This window comes from Leptidea sinapis, chromosome 25 (assembly GCF_905404315.1).
Source record: "Leptidea sinapis chromosome 25, ilLepSina1.1, whole genome shotgun sequence".
NCBI lineage: Eukaryota > Metazoa > Arthropoda > Insecta > Lepidoptera > Pieridae > Leptidea > Leptidea sinapis.
The window spans coordinates 5,525,813-5,540,615 of NC_066289.1; the positions used below are offsets into that span (position 1 = coordinate 5,525,813).

Below are 14,803 nucleotides of genomic sequence, written 5' to 3' on the forward strand. Positions count from 1 at the left end.
GACGTGGCAGCTAGTGAAAATACTGGACAAATGAGACTTAACATCATATGTCTCAAGGTAACGTGCGCAACTGTAGTGCTGGTCAGAGTTTTTGGGTTTTTCAAGAATCAAGGCAGGGCAAATGGGGAGGGCATATCAATTACCATCAGTTGAATGTCCTGCTCTTCTCGTATTGTCATAAAAAAGGACAAGGTGTTTTTACGTAAGTGATCACCGCAGCCCTTACTCTCTTGTATATCCAGAGTAATCAAAAGAGCATTCTCAACCTTATAAATACGAATTAGCGTACAAATGTATTTGAAAACTGTAAATACGCATTAAGTTCGTCAACCGAGTCTCAGAAAGTTAATAGAATTAGGGGTTATTTTGTGAAAGTTGTTTTTTTTTTTTTTTAGGACAAACGAGCGTACGGGTCACCTAGTGTGAAGCGGCGCCCACACTCTCTTACAGCACCAGAAGAAACACAGGAGCGTCGTTGGTCTTTAAGGAAGGTGTACAAGGTTTTTTTGAAGGCATCCATGTCATCATATCGTCAGAAACACCTCACAAGAAAGCTCATTCAGATTTGCAGTACGTGGAAGAAAGATCCTTGAAAAACGCACTGGCGGACCGCCACATATCCAGATGATATTCTTACTTATGTCGAGTCGTGCGAAGGTGGAATTCGGCGGCAGGAATCAGGTGATACAGCTCTCCGGAACACTCCTTACTTTTAAGAATGCTATAAATGATGATCTTGAGTGGTAATTCTGCAAAGTTTGTGGAAGGGGAGCGATTGACTCTCGTTCAGCGTTCGGTGGGTCAATAACTTCTGAAGATGTCTTATGTAGAGGCAAAGAGAGTCGAAGTGAGTTTATGAAATTACACTAAAGATCTGTTATTTCTAACAATATAATTAACTCAATTTCACTTGATTTATTTGATTATTACAACTGCAGGTCAACCATGCGTCGTAATTTGATCATAATAATAATAATAATAATATTGACACACTTTTTATGACTCGGAAACAAACATCCATATTCATCATAGAAATGCTTGCACCTACCGGGATTCGAACCCGGGACCTCTAGCTTAGTAGGTAGGATCGTAGGTACAATAAATCATTAAGTTTTGTCATTAATACCTAGAATAACGTAAATTTGAAAACAATAAATAAGAATAAAAATATACTAGATTTAATTATATTACAACATTTGATGAACTTTATGTAAAATTTATTGCAATTTGCCCCTTCATAAGAAGGGGCACAAAGTCCTTCTTCATGCATTAAGGTATATAGAATTAATATTTTGTGCTATTATCAATTTTTAAAAGTATAACTTTCAGAATAATTGAGTTCTCTTGTATTTAAACGTAAATCCACGATCAACTTACATTCAAAATTACAAAACTCTTTTATATTCGGTTCCGAATATGATATTTTATATTGCAACCTCGATATTAGTTCGCGGAAAATTTTCCACTAAAACTGAAATACTAGGACCTGAGTTCTTTATATATACAATAACTTTATTCAAATATTCCGTTTTAATAGTTGGTATTGGTATTGTAAGTTTCAATTAAATATATATTTTGGGTTCAAAGCTACCTTAATTTACTTTTATATTTATATGAAACCATTTGGTTTTGCTAATATCCTCAAACGAATGCTATTAAAATACTTACGAAATTTACTGAATAAAGTTTTTCTATATTTACTACTAGCTTATAAGGTGCAGAAAAAACGTGTATATTAAACAAATCCGCAAATACATTGATATGTGGCAAGAGTCGAACCAGGGCTCTGCAGTGATTTAAGAGCTCCTGGGGATGCCTCGTGTTGAGTTATAACATGTGTCAAATTGGTTTCTCCGGTGGGAGGATACAGGATGCCGGCTAGGTTATGGGTACCACAACCACGCCTATTTTTGCCGTGAAGCAGTAATGTGTAAGCGTCATTGCGTTTAGGTCAGAAGGGCGCCGTAGCTACGGATATTACTGGGCAAGTGATACTTTATATCTTATGTCTCAAGGTGACGAGCGCTATTGTAGTACCTCTCAGAGTTTTTGAGTTTTTCAAGAATCCTGAGTGGCCTGCATTGAAATGGGCAGGGCGTATCAATTACCATCAGCTGAACGTCCTGCTCGTCTCGTCCCTTAATGTCTTAAAAAAATATTTTTTAGCTGTGGTTACCACATACATAACTGCCGTTAAGAGTAACAGTTCAATGGAAGCCGATTCTTCGGTAGAGGACGTGCTTAGCCCTTAAATCATTTAAATACGCCAAGATAGACTATAAAAGCTGTGAAAACGTCGAAAAAAAAGCTTAAGAACTACCTCTATTTTGTATTCCTTATATTAGTATTCCTGGCCTGTTTTTATCGATGTATGGGATTTTTAACAGCAACTGACTCTATCTAGACGTATAAGTGATCAAAGGTTCAACTCTTAACTCTATTTAATCTCGGAATTTCCCTGCTAGATCGAATCAGAAATGACGCGATCCGTAAGAGAAACAAAGTCACTGACATAGCCCAAATTAATGCGAAACTGAAGTGGCAGTGGGCAAGGCACATATTTCGACGGACAGATGGCCGTTGGGGCAGCAAAGACCTCGAATGGCGACCAAGTACAAGAAGACACAGTGTTGGTAGGCCCCCCACAAGATGGACCGATGATCTGGTCAAGATCGCCGGAATACATTGGGTAAGGGCTGCGCATCACCGATCATCGTGGAAATCTTTGGTGGAGGCCTTTGTCCAGCAGTTTACGTCTTCCGACTGATCAATTAATCCCAGAAGTGAGGGTTATCACTTTAAAAAATAACAAATTGCTTATGCAAAGTAAGATAAAATTAATCCCATTATTACCGACATAATATCATACAATCGAAATAATACGAACCCAGTGTTAGACTATATCTTGTAATAGACAAAAGCTATAAGTCGCCTAAGTTTGCCCTCAACTCCCGGAAACGGATGTTATAAACTCAAGTACAAGTAGTATATTAGGTACGCGTTACTTTGAATAAATTTACATAATGGCGTATTCAAATTTAGTTTGCAATTTCACATATCATATTTGACTTGGAAAGTTTTATTGTTTGAATTATAAATAAGATAAGTTTGTACTGTGTCCAAAATTATAGTAAAATGTTTGTTTTATTGTTTAGTAGCAGTCGAATGTTAAATTTTATTTATTTTATATTTTCTTTTTTGTCTTTGCTGTTAAGTTCCTAAGGCCTCTTTCATTTTGCAGCGTGTCGCCGATCGCGTGGGGCATAAGCGGAATTTCTCTCGATCAGACGGTCTGGGCAGGTCTGGTGGGGACTGTAAAAAACAAACATTGACGCGCCGAGTCCCCTCCTACACTGGAGCGAATGCTCGCTCCGGGGAGGGGGAACAAGTCTGAACTGGTCTGACAACAACCAAACAGGTTTGTTTTTCTTCTAGTCCAGACTCCAGACAATATCGACACCTTTCCTCTTCGAGAGTTCACACAATACTGACTCTGGATTCTGACTGGTTCGTCCGCTCGTGTCTAGCTGCAGCTTAGGAGCGCCGAGTCTGGTCTGGTCTGGTCTGGCCGGGTCGGGCTGGCTGACTCGACCGGGCTGAACATGACTGTACATGTACTTTTATTAGTCATGGATAAAGTTAATAAAAAATACAGTTATTTTGAGTTCAGCTTTATAGTGCATGTCTCATAACTCTGTCTTACATCAATGTTACATACTCATAAAGAGTTATACAACGGGTTTCTTAAGTCCGAAATAGCAGGACTCTTTTGGACTTCTCTTATGAGATGTCCCGTATCAATTGCCGCCATGATTGTAAATAAAACGCGCACACACACGTCTGACAGTGAAAGCTAACAATGCAGCAATAACCCGCCAGACGGCACGGGATGCGCAAGTTTCTGTCAAGAATTTGGGCCGGTCGAGCGTGGCCAAAAACGCAACCGGCAGTACGCGACACCTTGAAAGCTACTATGAGGCCCTTTACATACGTCCCAGTTGCCGGGTATCCGGCGGCGGTGTAGGGTCGAGTACGATAGCTTTCACACGTACCGGCATAAATTACCGGGAAGGCGGTCGCCGGATTCTCGCCGGATCTACCACTATGCGCCCGGTGGCCGGATATCGGTTAGCCCGCGGCCGGGCCCACATTGGTGTATAGAACATGTAACAAGCTTTCATACGCACCGGCGGTCAGTCGCCCAGGTACAACCTCGTGTCGTCGTAATTTATGTGAAAATTGCAAAATGGGGATGTATCTAGACGTATGTAGAAACGGTGTAAATGGTTTTTCAAACTGTGATGTAATTGATTTAAAGAGGATTTTGACTTCCTAAAGTACGTGAAAATACTGTTTTCATCATTTAGTAGGTCTGGATATGAGGTGTAGAATGCTCCACACACACTTATTCGGATGAACCCAATAATTTCTTGACTTCCTTTTTAAAGAAGATTGAAATTTAAATTATGAATGGTCGATGGTAAGATACAAAATTGGGTCGTGTGACAGCTGATTGTGTTACCGGACAGTCGGTGCCGGCTACCCAGCTACCGGGACGTATGAAAAGGGCCGAAGCTGCTGCTGTATAAAAGGAGCCTAAACGTCTCTTCAATGCGCTTCTTCTTTTAAACTAGCGACCGGTACAGTGATAATAAGAAGTTGCGTGAAACTCTAATTAAATATATGTTTTCAAATAAAATAACTAAGCAATTATCTTCTATTAACGCAGTACAATGTAAAATGACCTGTTTTTGTAAACTGTATTTGAAGAAGATCGTACTTCTAGTACAGCCTGCAAAACGTGTTAGAAATTATAATATTCTGATCTCTCCGTCAGCTTATTATCATCGCGATAAAGGCAAACTTTGTAAGCCTACCAATAGAATTCCTTTGATCCAAAGAGTTCAGTAAAGTTGTTTATCTCAGGTCTACTGCTTGTTACACTAAGTTAAAATCCATTTTATACATAAACTAGCCGTTCCCGCCCGCTTCGCTGGTCGAAATTTAAAAGGAAATAAGTTAAATTTTATTTATCTTATTACAAATACAATAAAAAAATAAGTAGCCATAAACCATCTAGGATAAATTTCGCTTTGAATGGTGGTAGTTTCATGTCGATACGATCAGTGATTTAGGCGTGAAAGAGCCTCAAACAAAGACCATTTTCATTATATTATATACTAGCTGACCCGACAGACGTTGTTCTGTAAATAATAAAAAAACAGTAGTTTTATAAGAATTTGCCAATAATATTTCAAAACATCAAGAATTATTTCGAAAAAATGCTCCCTGTGAAATTATTTCACAGCGGAACTGTCAAACCGTGCGTCACTAAATTCTCTCATAGAAAATATGTCCATACAAAACAAATATTTAAAATAAAAATAATTATGGATCCGAAATCGAAATAAAAACTATCCTATCTCGCAAGTTGGACCAAACTGCACTCCATGAAGTAATCCCCATTTAAATCCGTTCATTAGTTTAGGAGTCCATCGCCGACAAACAACGTGTCACGTAATTTATATATAGATTTTTATGTAATAATATTATTAATAATGTGATATACTTTGCTTTAAATACAAAATGTCCTCGCGTTCTCAAAATGATCATATGATTAGAATATTCAATATCCTAAATAGAATTTTATTAATTTTCGGCCGGAAACGTCCACTGGACTTGGATATATTGGATGCAGCACCTTACAAACTAATTTATAATATACATAAACAGCCATTGTAATAGTTATTTATGCAACTGTTGTGTAATAAGGGGTACTAAAACACGAATGTGGATTGGACTCGGCTTCGCCTCGTGTGATAATAGTATCACATGAGTGTTTTAATACCTAATTATCAACAGTTGCATACAAGACCTTATCTACACCCAGAATATGAATCCTCTTAAAGATTCTGAAACAGTTAGCTTACTGCTAACACTAAAACACCAGTCCAATTGTAACCTAATATCATTCATTAATGATTATATACATATAAACTAAGTATTGAAACAATTATTTATTTTTGTAGTAATTTAGATTTCGTATAGTGCAATAATTAAAATTCACTCGAATATAATGTCCTTTTGCAGCGTTTAAAATGAATCGCTCATTTTTTGTAAACAAAACAATAAAAATTTCGAAGCAAAATGGCGGGGAATCGAATAATCTACTTTTTTTTACGGTGCGCGATGTTCTGGTAGAGTGGAACACGCGTAAACGAAAATGTTCTTTTTTTGAAATTCAAATAAATTCACACGCATCGAGCAATAAGAATGTGGCTGTCTGTTGACTGACACTCATTGCGCATGAAGGGATCGAAAAAAAAACATAGGAGAGTTATTATGAAATTCAGTACAACATTACAACACTCGTTTGGATGATATAATGGTTATTAGAACATTGGGTGTTTTAATGATGGCTATAAGCTAACTGTTTCAGAATCTTTAATAGAGGATTTAAAGCATGGGTGTAGATAAAATAATCTATTTGATTGAAAAGAGTGGCCGTTGAGTTTCTTGTACGTTTTTCTCAACTCAACTTCTCAAGCCAACTTTTTACGAACATATGGTAAATTCAGTAATTTAAAAGAAATATTTGTAGTGACGATTCAAAAGCGCTTAGTTTAAGCCTTATTGAATAAAGTTTATTTGACTTTGACTGCTGGAAACTAGCCTAATAAGGCCAAAGGACAAATAGAAATATATATTATACTAGCTGACCCAGCAAACGTTGTATTGCCGATATTAAAATCGCGATACAAAAGTAACTGTTGATCATAAATTGGAGAAAATTTGAAGTTGTATGTATTTTTTAATGCTGACTCATAATCAAACAAATAAAAAAAAATAAAAAATCGTGTGGACTACCCTGAACATTTAGGGGGATGAAAAATAAATGTTGTCCGTTTCTCAGACCTACGCAATATGCACTCAAAACTTCATGAGAATCGGTCAAGCCGTTTCGGAGAAGTTCAATGTTTAACACTCATGGTGTTAAACATTAAACGAGAATTTTATGTATTTGATTTATCAATATATAAGATAATATATTAAATAGAGTGATGTAGTCTCACCAAAGCCAGGTTGAACTATTCGATTAAGAGCTACGCCAGAATAGGTTACATACAGGTTAAGTCAACAAAATTTCGGGATTCAGAATACAAATTGCAGATTCAGTCCTCCAAAAATGTTTTGACCACAGTTACTACAATTATTAGTCGTGGTATGAACTCTTCCAAGTTCGTTATAGAGTATTCGTACAAAGGACATCATAAGAAAATATGATACCCAAGGTTATATTCACAAGGTTTTGTACTGTGTTTAATTCTGGCTGGACAAACCCGTGGGGCGAAGGAGACTCGAAGATTAAAAAAATTATAAAATATTTGGTTGGGTTTTTGCTCACAAAGATTACAAAAGTAAAAGATTGTTTGTTTGCTTAATAATTCCATATAAAGACTAAATTACTCAACCGATATTAAGGAAATTTTACTTCTAGAAAAAACTTTAAATTTAACTTTAGTATATATTTTACAATATTATTGTACATTTTACAGTTCTATTTTTTAATTAAGACTGTTAAGAGTTAAAGAAAATACTGCCATTCACTCAACCTTAAGCCAGAACAACTCAAATAGCTATGTTACTACAGATGTAAAAAAATCTAGAGCTGTTTATACCTGTTATTATAATCGCTCTTTTATTATCGCTCTTATATTTTTTAAGAAGAAAATGTGATGATATGTGTAGCTTACCCGATAGTAAGTGATACACCAACTTAGGGTTGCCAAAATTAATTATTATTATTATTATTATTTATTGGTAATTAAAGAGTACGGACTTCTAAAAAGTATAATTTATTTTAAATTCTTACAAAGGATGCCACACTTCTCAAACATTGCGTAAAAAAGAGTATTTAGCATATTCTATTAGTGTTATAGATTATAGAGAACGCTTACATGATATAATGGGAGTATACCAGTGGGAGGCTCCTTTGCACAGGATGCCGCCTAGATTATAGGTACCACAACGGCAACTATTCCTGCCGTGAAGCAGTAATGTGTAAGGTCTGAAGGGCGCCGTAGCTAGTGAAATTACTGGGCAAATGAGACTTAACATCTTATGTCTCAAGGTGAATAGCGCAGTTGTAGTGCTGCTCAGAATTTTGGTTCTTTCAAGAATCCTGAGCGGTACTGCATTGAAATGGGCAGGGCCTATCAATTACCGTCATTTGAAGGGCCTGCTAGTCTCGTCCTTTATTTTCATAAAAAAAAGAGCACAATACTCTATTTTAGAGTACGGGTGGCAACCCTACGCCAACCCAAACTTCTAAATGCAATAATTGTGCTCGTCATTTTGAGATAGAAGGTGTTATGTGTCATTAGCCCAGTAATCAAATAGATCGGCACCATTCGAAGCGACACAATAATGCTAGCACATTTCTATTTCACGGCAGAAATATGCCCCCGTCGGCACCGTGTACAAAGGAGCCTCCCACTGGTAGAAAAGCTGTTACAAACAAGCGCTCTATAAATCTTCGGTACTACATCATTCAAATAATTAATAAAAGTATACTACTACTGTTGACTTAGCTGACGCCCTACATATTCTTTTCATAATATATTTAGATTCATCATATTTTTATAATACAGAAAATTTTGCAATATTGAGAAAAACTACAAAAGTAGTTTGAATTACAGAATTAAGTCACGAAATATATTAAATTCTTTCTTACATATTAAGTAGCCTAGAGCTACAGGACAATATATTCATAAAGAACTTTAACAGAATCCATGGAAAATAATTTCGTAGAGTTTTTTAGTAAAAAAATTTCTGTCGGGATTTATGAAATATAGGTTACTTACCATCTCCGTTGAAATACACGCTTCGATGAAGTGATATTTTTGTGTTTAATTTAACAGTAGGTTATATTATATTAATTTAATATAAAATATTTCATGAGAATGTATTCCAATATTAGAATATCCTTTTAAAAAGACCGCGAAAATAATAATTTCAAATTCAAATTTCGAACTATGACATTTGACATTCCAAGTAAAACCTATTCTTGTAACAAATGCGGTGTCGTTAGAAATACTTCCAGAAACAAATTCAAATACAAATTTTGAATGGATACAGACTTACATTTTCGCATTCCAAATAATACACAAGCACAGCACGTATCACAACACAGCACAGAGTAAAATTCGATTATGCGAGACGATCGCGCGATGTGGAGTACGCGGGGAAACTGCGGTGCGACGAACGCGGCGGCGCCACTGGGCTTGCCCGGGACAGCCAAAGCGTTTCTTTCCACAATATTTTGTGTCTACCTAAACTTGAGTTATTAAAAATTATATTAGGTTCCACAAAATCGAGTCTTTGTTCCTAATCAAACTATGTAGGCGTACTTAATCACTTTAGGTAGAGTTCGAAATTAAAATTTTATTTCTGAAGTAGTTACTTTACCGAGTATACAAATGATTTAAGTTTTCTTTAGTGTTAATTCCGCCAATATTTGTTTTTAAAGAATTTGACGTGTTTCGCCTCTACACGAGGCATCCTCAGGACGTGTTGTCTCGCCAAAGTCTGGCACGAGACATAAATCATTTGTATAATTATGGATTTCCGCAAAGTAACGCCTACTTCAATAAATTTACTTTCCTGAGTGTCAACAAGAGTCTATAATAAAAATATTATTAATTGACATCTCCATTGGTTTTGTGAATTCGACATTTTTCTTTCAAAATGCCGAACCTTATGGATAGTACTTATTCTTAAATTCTCTCTCGTTTGTATATTTTGGTTTTAATTTCGATTTATAGTTTCGAAAAAGAAATATTAATGGCTACATCGCGCTATCATAAGTATACTTCAAAAATTATATTAGCTTCCACAAAATTGATTATTTGTACCTAATCAAACTATGTAGGCGTACTTAATCGCTTGAGGGAAAATTCCAAATTAAAATTTTATTTTTGAAGTTGTTAACTGATTGTCAACAAGGGTCTATAATAAAAATATTATTATAATAATTAATATCTCCATTGGTTTTGTGAATTCAAGCTTGTTCATTAAAATTGCCGAGACTTATCGATAGTACCATTTATAAATTCTTAGTCGACAGTTTGTATATTTTGGTTTTAATTTCGATTTACACCTTGGAAAAAAAACAATTGGCTGCATGTATAAAGTAAACTTATAAGATAAATTAATAAGCTATTTGTGCCTATAAAATAAAATTTATGATATAATCACATATCGTCAGGTTATTTATGCTTTCAGTAATAAAACAATCTATCAAATTTTGACACGAATAGTGGACTAGTATACTACTGATGGGGGACGCGCGCCCCTTTGAAGCACTTTCGCTACATCACACAATAGTCGAGATCAATCGATTGTGTAGAATATTATTAGTGTGATGTAGTTATTTGGAGACAATACAGAATGGTACGGTAAAAGGTTAGTAAAAATATTATTTTGGAGGTCTACATTTGTCAAGTAGTCTTATCAAACTATAAAAAAGTATATATTTGGAGAGGGTTTACCAGTGGGAGGCTCCTTTGCACCGGATGCTGGCTAGATTATGGGTACCACAACGGTGCCTATTTATGCCGTGAAGCAGTTATGTGTAAGCATTACTGTGTTTCGGTCTGAATGAGACTTAACATTAAGATGTTGAGACATAAGATGTCTCAAGGTGACGAGCGCAGTAGTAGTGCCACTCAGAATTTTTGTGTTTTTCAATAATCTTAAGCGGCATTTGAGACCATTGTAATCAGCTGAACGTCCTGCTCATCTTGTCCCTTATTTTTATTAAAAAAACATTCTTATTATACACATAAAACACTATACTGTGCCAGAGTGCAGAGGTGGCAGGAAGGAAAATAATGAAGATGTCTGAGCGGTTTTTTGTTTGGACAGGAGGAAAATATAGTTACGTATTGAAGGCCCCAAAAGGGGACCCATATGTCGGGCTCGAATGTAAGCACCCCTTACTGACTAAAAATCTCCTCTTTTCTGACAGCCTTGAAAGCTTTTTCAGCGAAGCCGGGCAGAGGCCTTTGTTTTGAAAATACTTGCTTACACACTTACCTCTACTCTTAGTAATACTGCCCTTACACATGGCTGAAACATTTGTTGATTTCTTTTCTGACCCAAAAATGAAAAAAAATTACAAATAGTAATAAATATGAATTTCTAAAGGAAAATTTTGACGTATTCAAAATTAACCTAATATGCAAATATTGCGGTTGAGCAGGTTATCAACTGTAAAGTAGATCCCGTAGATGAAGCCACAACCTGAGAGTTGAACAAAGCAAACAGAATTTTATAACGAGGCGGTACTCGAACGTTAGCTCAGTTGGTTAGAGCACCGGCACGGAACGCCGGAGGGCGTGGGTTCGAATCCCGCATCGTTAATAAAATTTTGTTTTTCAAATTTTATTTGTGTATTAATCCTAGAAGTGAGGGTTATCACTTTTTTTATAGAATAGGAGGACAAACGAGCGTACGGGTCACCTGGAGTTAAGTGATCACCGACCGACCGATACATTCTCTTGCAATACCAGAGGAATCACAAGAGCGTTGCCGGCCTTTAAGGAAGGTGCACACGCTTTTTTTGAAGGTACCCGTGTCGTATCGTCCCGGAAACACCGCACAAGGAAGCTCATTCCACAGCGTTGTAGTATGAGGAAGAAAGCTCCTTGAAAACCGTACTGTGGAGGACCACCACACATCCAGATGGTGGGGATGATATCCTAACTTGTGGCGTGTCGTACGAAGGTGGAATTCGGCGGCAGAAATCAGGTTAAACTGCTCTTCGGAACACTCCCCATGATAAATGCGGTAGAAGACGCACAATGAAGCAACGTCTCTACGCATCGCCAAGTGATTCAACCGTTTGCAGAGCACTGGGTCCCCGACAATTCAAGCTGCTCTGCGTTGCACGCGGTCAAATGGATCGAGCTGATACTGGGGTGCGCCAGACCAGAGATGACATCAATACTCTATGTGTGGCCGGACCTGCGCTTTGTAGAGCGCTACCTACACGTATTCAGGTAAAACATGCCAAAAATTAACGACACAGATTCTTTAAGATATTTTATAGATTTATTTACTTATTTTTTAGATTACTAACGGACCCGACAGACGCTGTTCTGTCAATAGAAAAATAAAATATGTAAGTATTCGGGAATAATGTAGTCTTAAACCATCGGAAATGAACACCTACCTAATCACAGTTAATACATTAAGAGAACAAAACGTATTTATGAATGACTTTTTAATATGTAGCAATTAAAAATTATGAGTATTGAAGAATTAAGGTATTAAAATGGATATAGTATATTGTCGTTAAGAGATAGACATATGCCATGGCGGACTTTTCTGTAGACCTATACAAGATTCACAATTACGCCATACATTATTTTGTTATATGTCAAAGAGCTTAGACGGCGTTTTCGTTGAAAGCTCCGGTTGAAAGACGGCTTTTTTTTCCGACACCTCCAACAAATATTGTTAATGTATACAAAAATGTAAGCATATACATAGCAAATTATATACTAAAGCCTTCCTCGAGAACCAGGGCATCCATTGGGTAAAACAGCTTGATAATTGATAGTAGCTTTTCAGTTTATAGCGAACATACAAACAGACAGACGCGGTGGAGGACTTTGTCTTACAATATATAGTGATAATAGTTTTCGTACTCAATAAGCGCTGAGTTTATTACTCAACGTTTTCTTCAAACTAAACCGTAGGTGCTGGGGCTGCTGCTTCGACTTCCGAAGACGGCAAGCGTCGCAAATGTGTTGGTCTCAGTGAGTCATACATCTTTATGCCCCTTGGTGTCGAGACACTTGGCCCGTGCGTCTCAGAGGCACGGAGAATGTTCAAAATACTATCTTCGTGCCTCAATAAGTCTACTGGAAACCCAAGCGCCGCGGCCGGCGGCTATCTCGGTCAACGGATCAGCCTAGCTATCCAACGCGGAAATGCTGACAGTATTCTTGGTACCCTGCCACGTAATGATAGTTTTAATTTTATGTAGTCATAGTATTGTAAATATAGTTATAAGATTTGTTTTGTTTGAATTAATAAGCATCTTCAAATTTAAAACCGTAGTGTTGGAAATTATTATGACCACCTACCAGAATGAGAAGACGTCGGAATACAAGAAATATTGAATTTCGCCTCGGGCCTTCGTACACCAATTACTAAATCGACGGATGATTACGACTGCCATTTCAAAGTATTAGTAATTTATAGCCGGTAAGTATTCCGATATTGTTTCTGTCTGTCACTTGTCAGTTTGAATGGATCGAACGTAATACGATCCCTTTCAGAGTCACCAATGGCCGGAATAATAATCTTAGCAGAAATATTTTGTCGGTACTTAGATTAAGGATTGGTCTCCGCTGCGTTTTAACTATATACTAATACTTCGCCCAAGTGGGCATACACGAGACAATCTCGAACAATATGTGACGTTCGCGTGCCACATGATCTTTTAAACTTTGCATATATTTCCTAGCCAATTTTATATCACCTTTTCAATATTTTTTGCAGCGCATTGTAAAACTGTAAAATATGTGGATTTAAAAGAGCCCAACCTCCAAAGTAGTGGTCATTGCTTTGAACTAAAATAATAAAATGATTTTATACTAAAATATTCCTAATCATATATTAAGTAAACTCGTGTACATAGCTTTCAGCAATAGTTTTAACAGATTACATTAATTGCCAGCCAGAGAACACAAATTCTATAGTATCCAATCGATAGTAGTAATTATGTAAATTGATAAAAAAATGAGTTCGTTAATATGACTGCATCGTAATACCCTAGTTAGACTTTTCATCACTTCACCCTCATATACATTTAATAAGGTGAGACATAATTGTGTTGTCCCAGCATCTACTACTGCCTATATTACATCGTCTATCTGAGGAATTTTAATGAACATTAGAGGAATGTCTGTAATGAACTTATAGTTGCCCTTCACATAACTACATACTAGCAATGACGTAAGCATGCGAGCTCTACCATTATTGAGGCAACTTTAATTAAAACAGAATGTTCGCGAGAGGCTTAAATAAAATACTACACCTTTCTATGGTGGAGAAAACTTGAAACCAATGACACTCCAGTTAAAGTTCTTGACATGATATTATGCTTTATTTATAAATAAATAAATGCGCTATCCAAAAATCAATCCAATTCTAAATTGACCAAATCAAATTCTATATTCTTTTCACCATTTTTCAGGATTTACCATTGGGGGGCCGTTTGCCCAGGGTGCCAGCTAGATTATGGCACCTGTTTCTGCCGTGAAGCAGTAATGTGTAAGCATTACTGTGTTTTGGTCTGAAGGGCGCCGTAGCTAATGAAGTGACTGGGCAAATGAGACTAAACATCTTATCTCTCAAGGTGACGAGCGCAATTGTAATTGTCAGAACTTTTGATTTTTAAGAATCCTGTGCGGCTAATCTAATGGAAAGGGCGTATCAATAACCATCAGCTTAACCTTCTGCTCGTCTCACCCCTTCTTTTCATGAAAAAAAACAACCATCGAGTCTCGCTCTGTGTAAGATGTAGGTCCCATCAAATATGTAACATCACCCTTATATTTGGTGTTATACAGAAGTTCTTCAATTTTGGGAGGGCCCATTGTTCTGTGAGTTGAGGTTTTACTCATAAATGTCATATTATTATGTCTTCCAAAAAGGCTGTATGACTTTATTCCATACATAAATCTAAATACAGTAATATTATAAATACATATTTAATGCGCAAAACACA

General features: G+C 36.6%; 1 protein-coding gene across 2 annotated transcripts in view; it reads right to left on the bottom strand.

Moving 5' to 3' along the window:
- Nucleotides 1-9,267, bottom strand: part of LOC126972102 (zwei Ig domain protein zig-8-like) — a 235,091-nt gene extending 225,824 nt beyond the window's left edge. Inside the window, exon 1 of one of the 2 annotated variants that reach the window (XM_050818690.1) lies at nucleotides 9,145-9,267. The gene's annotated coding sequence lies outside the window, so the exon portion shown is untranslated. Of the gene's footprint in view, nucleotides 1-8,864; nucleotides 8,887-9,144 lie in introns of those variants that run through there. The other variant, XM_050818691.1, reaches the window with a different exon arrangement.
- Nucleotides 9,268-14,803: the final 5,536 nt, after the last annotated feature.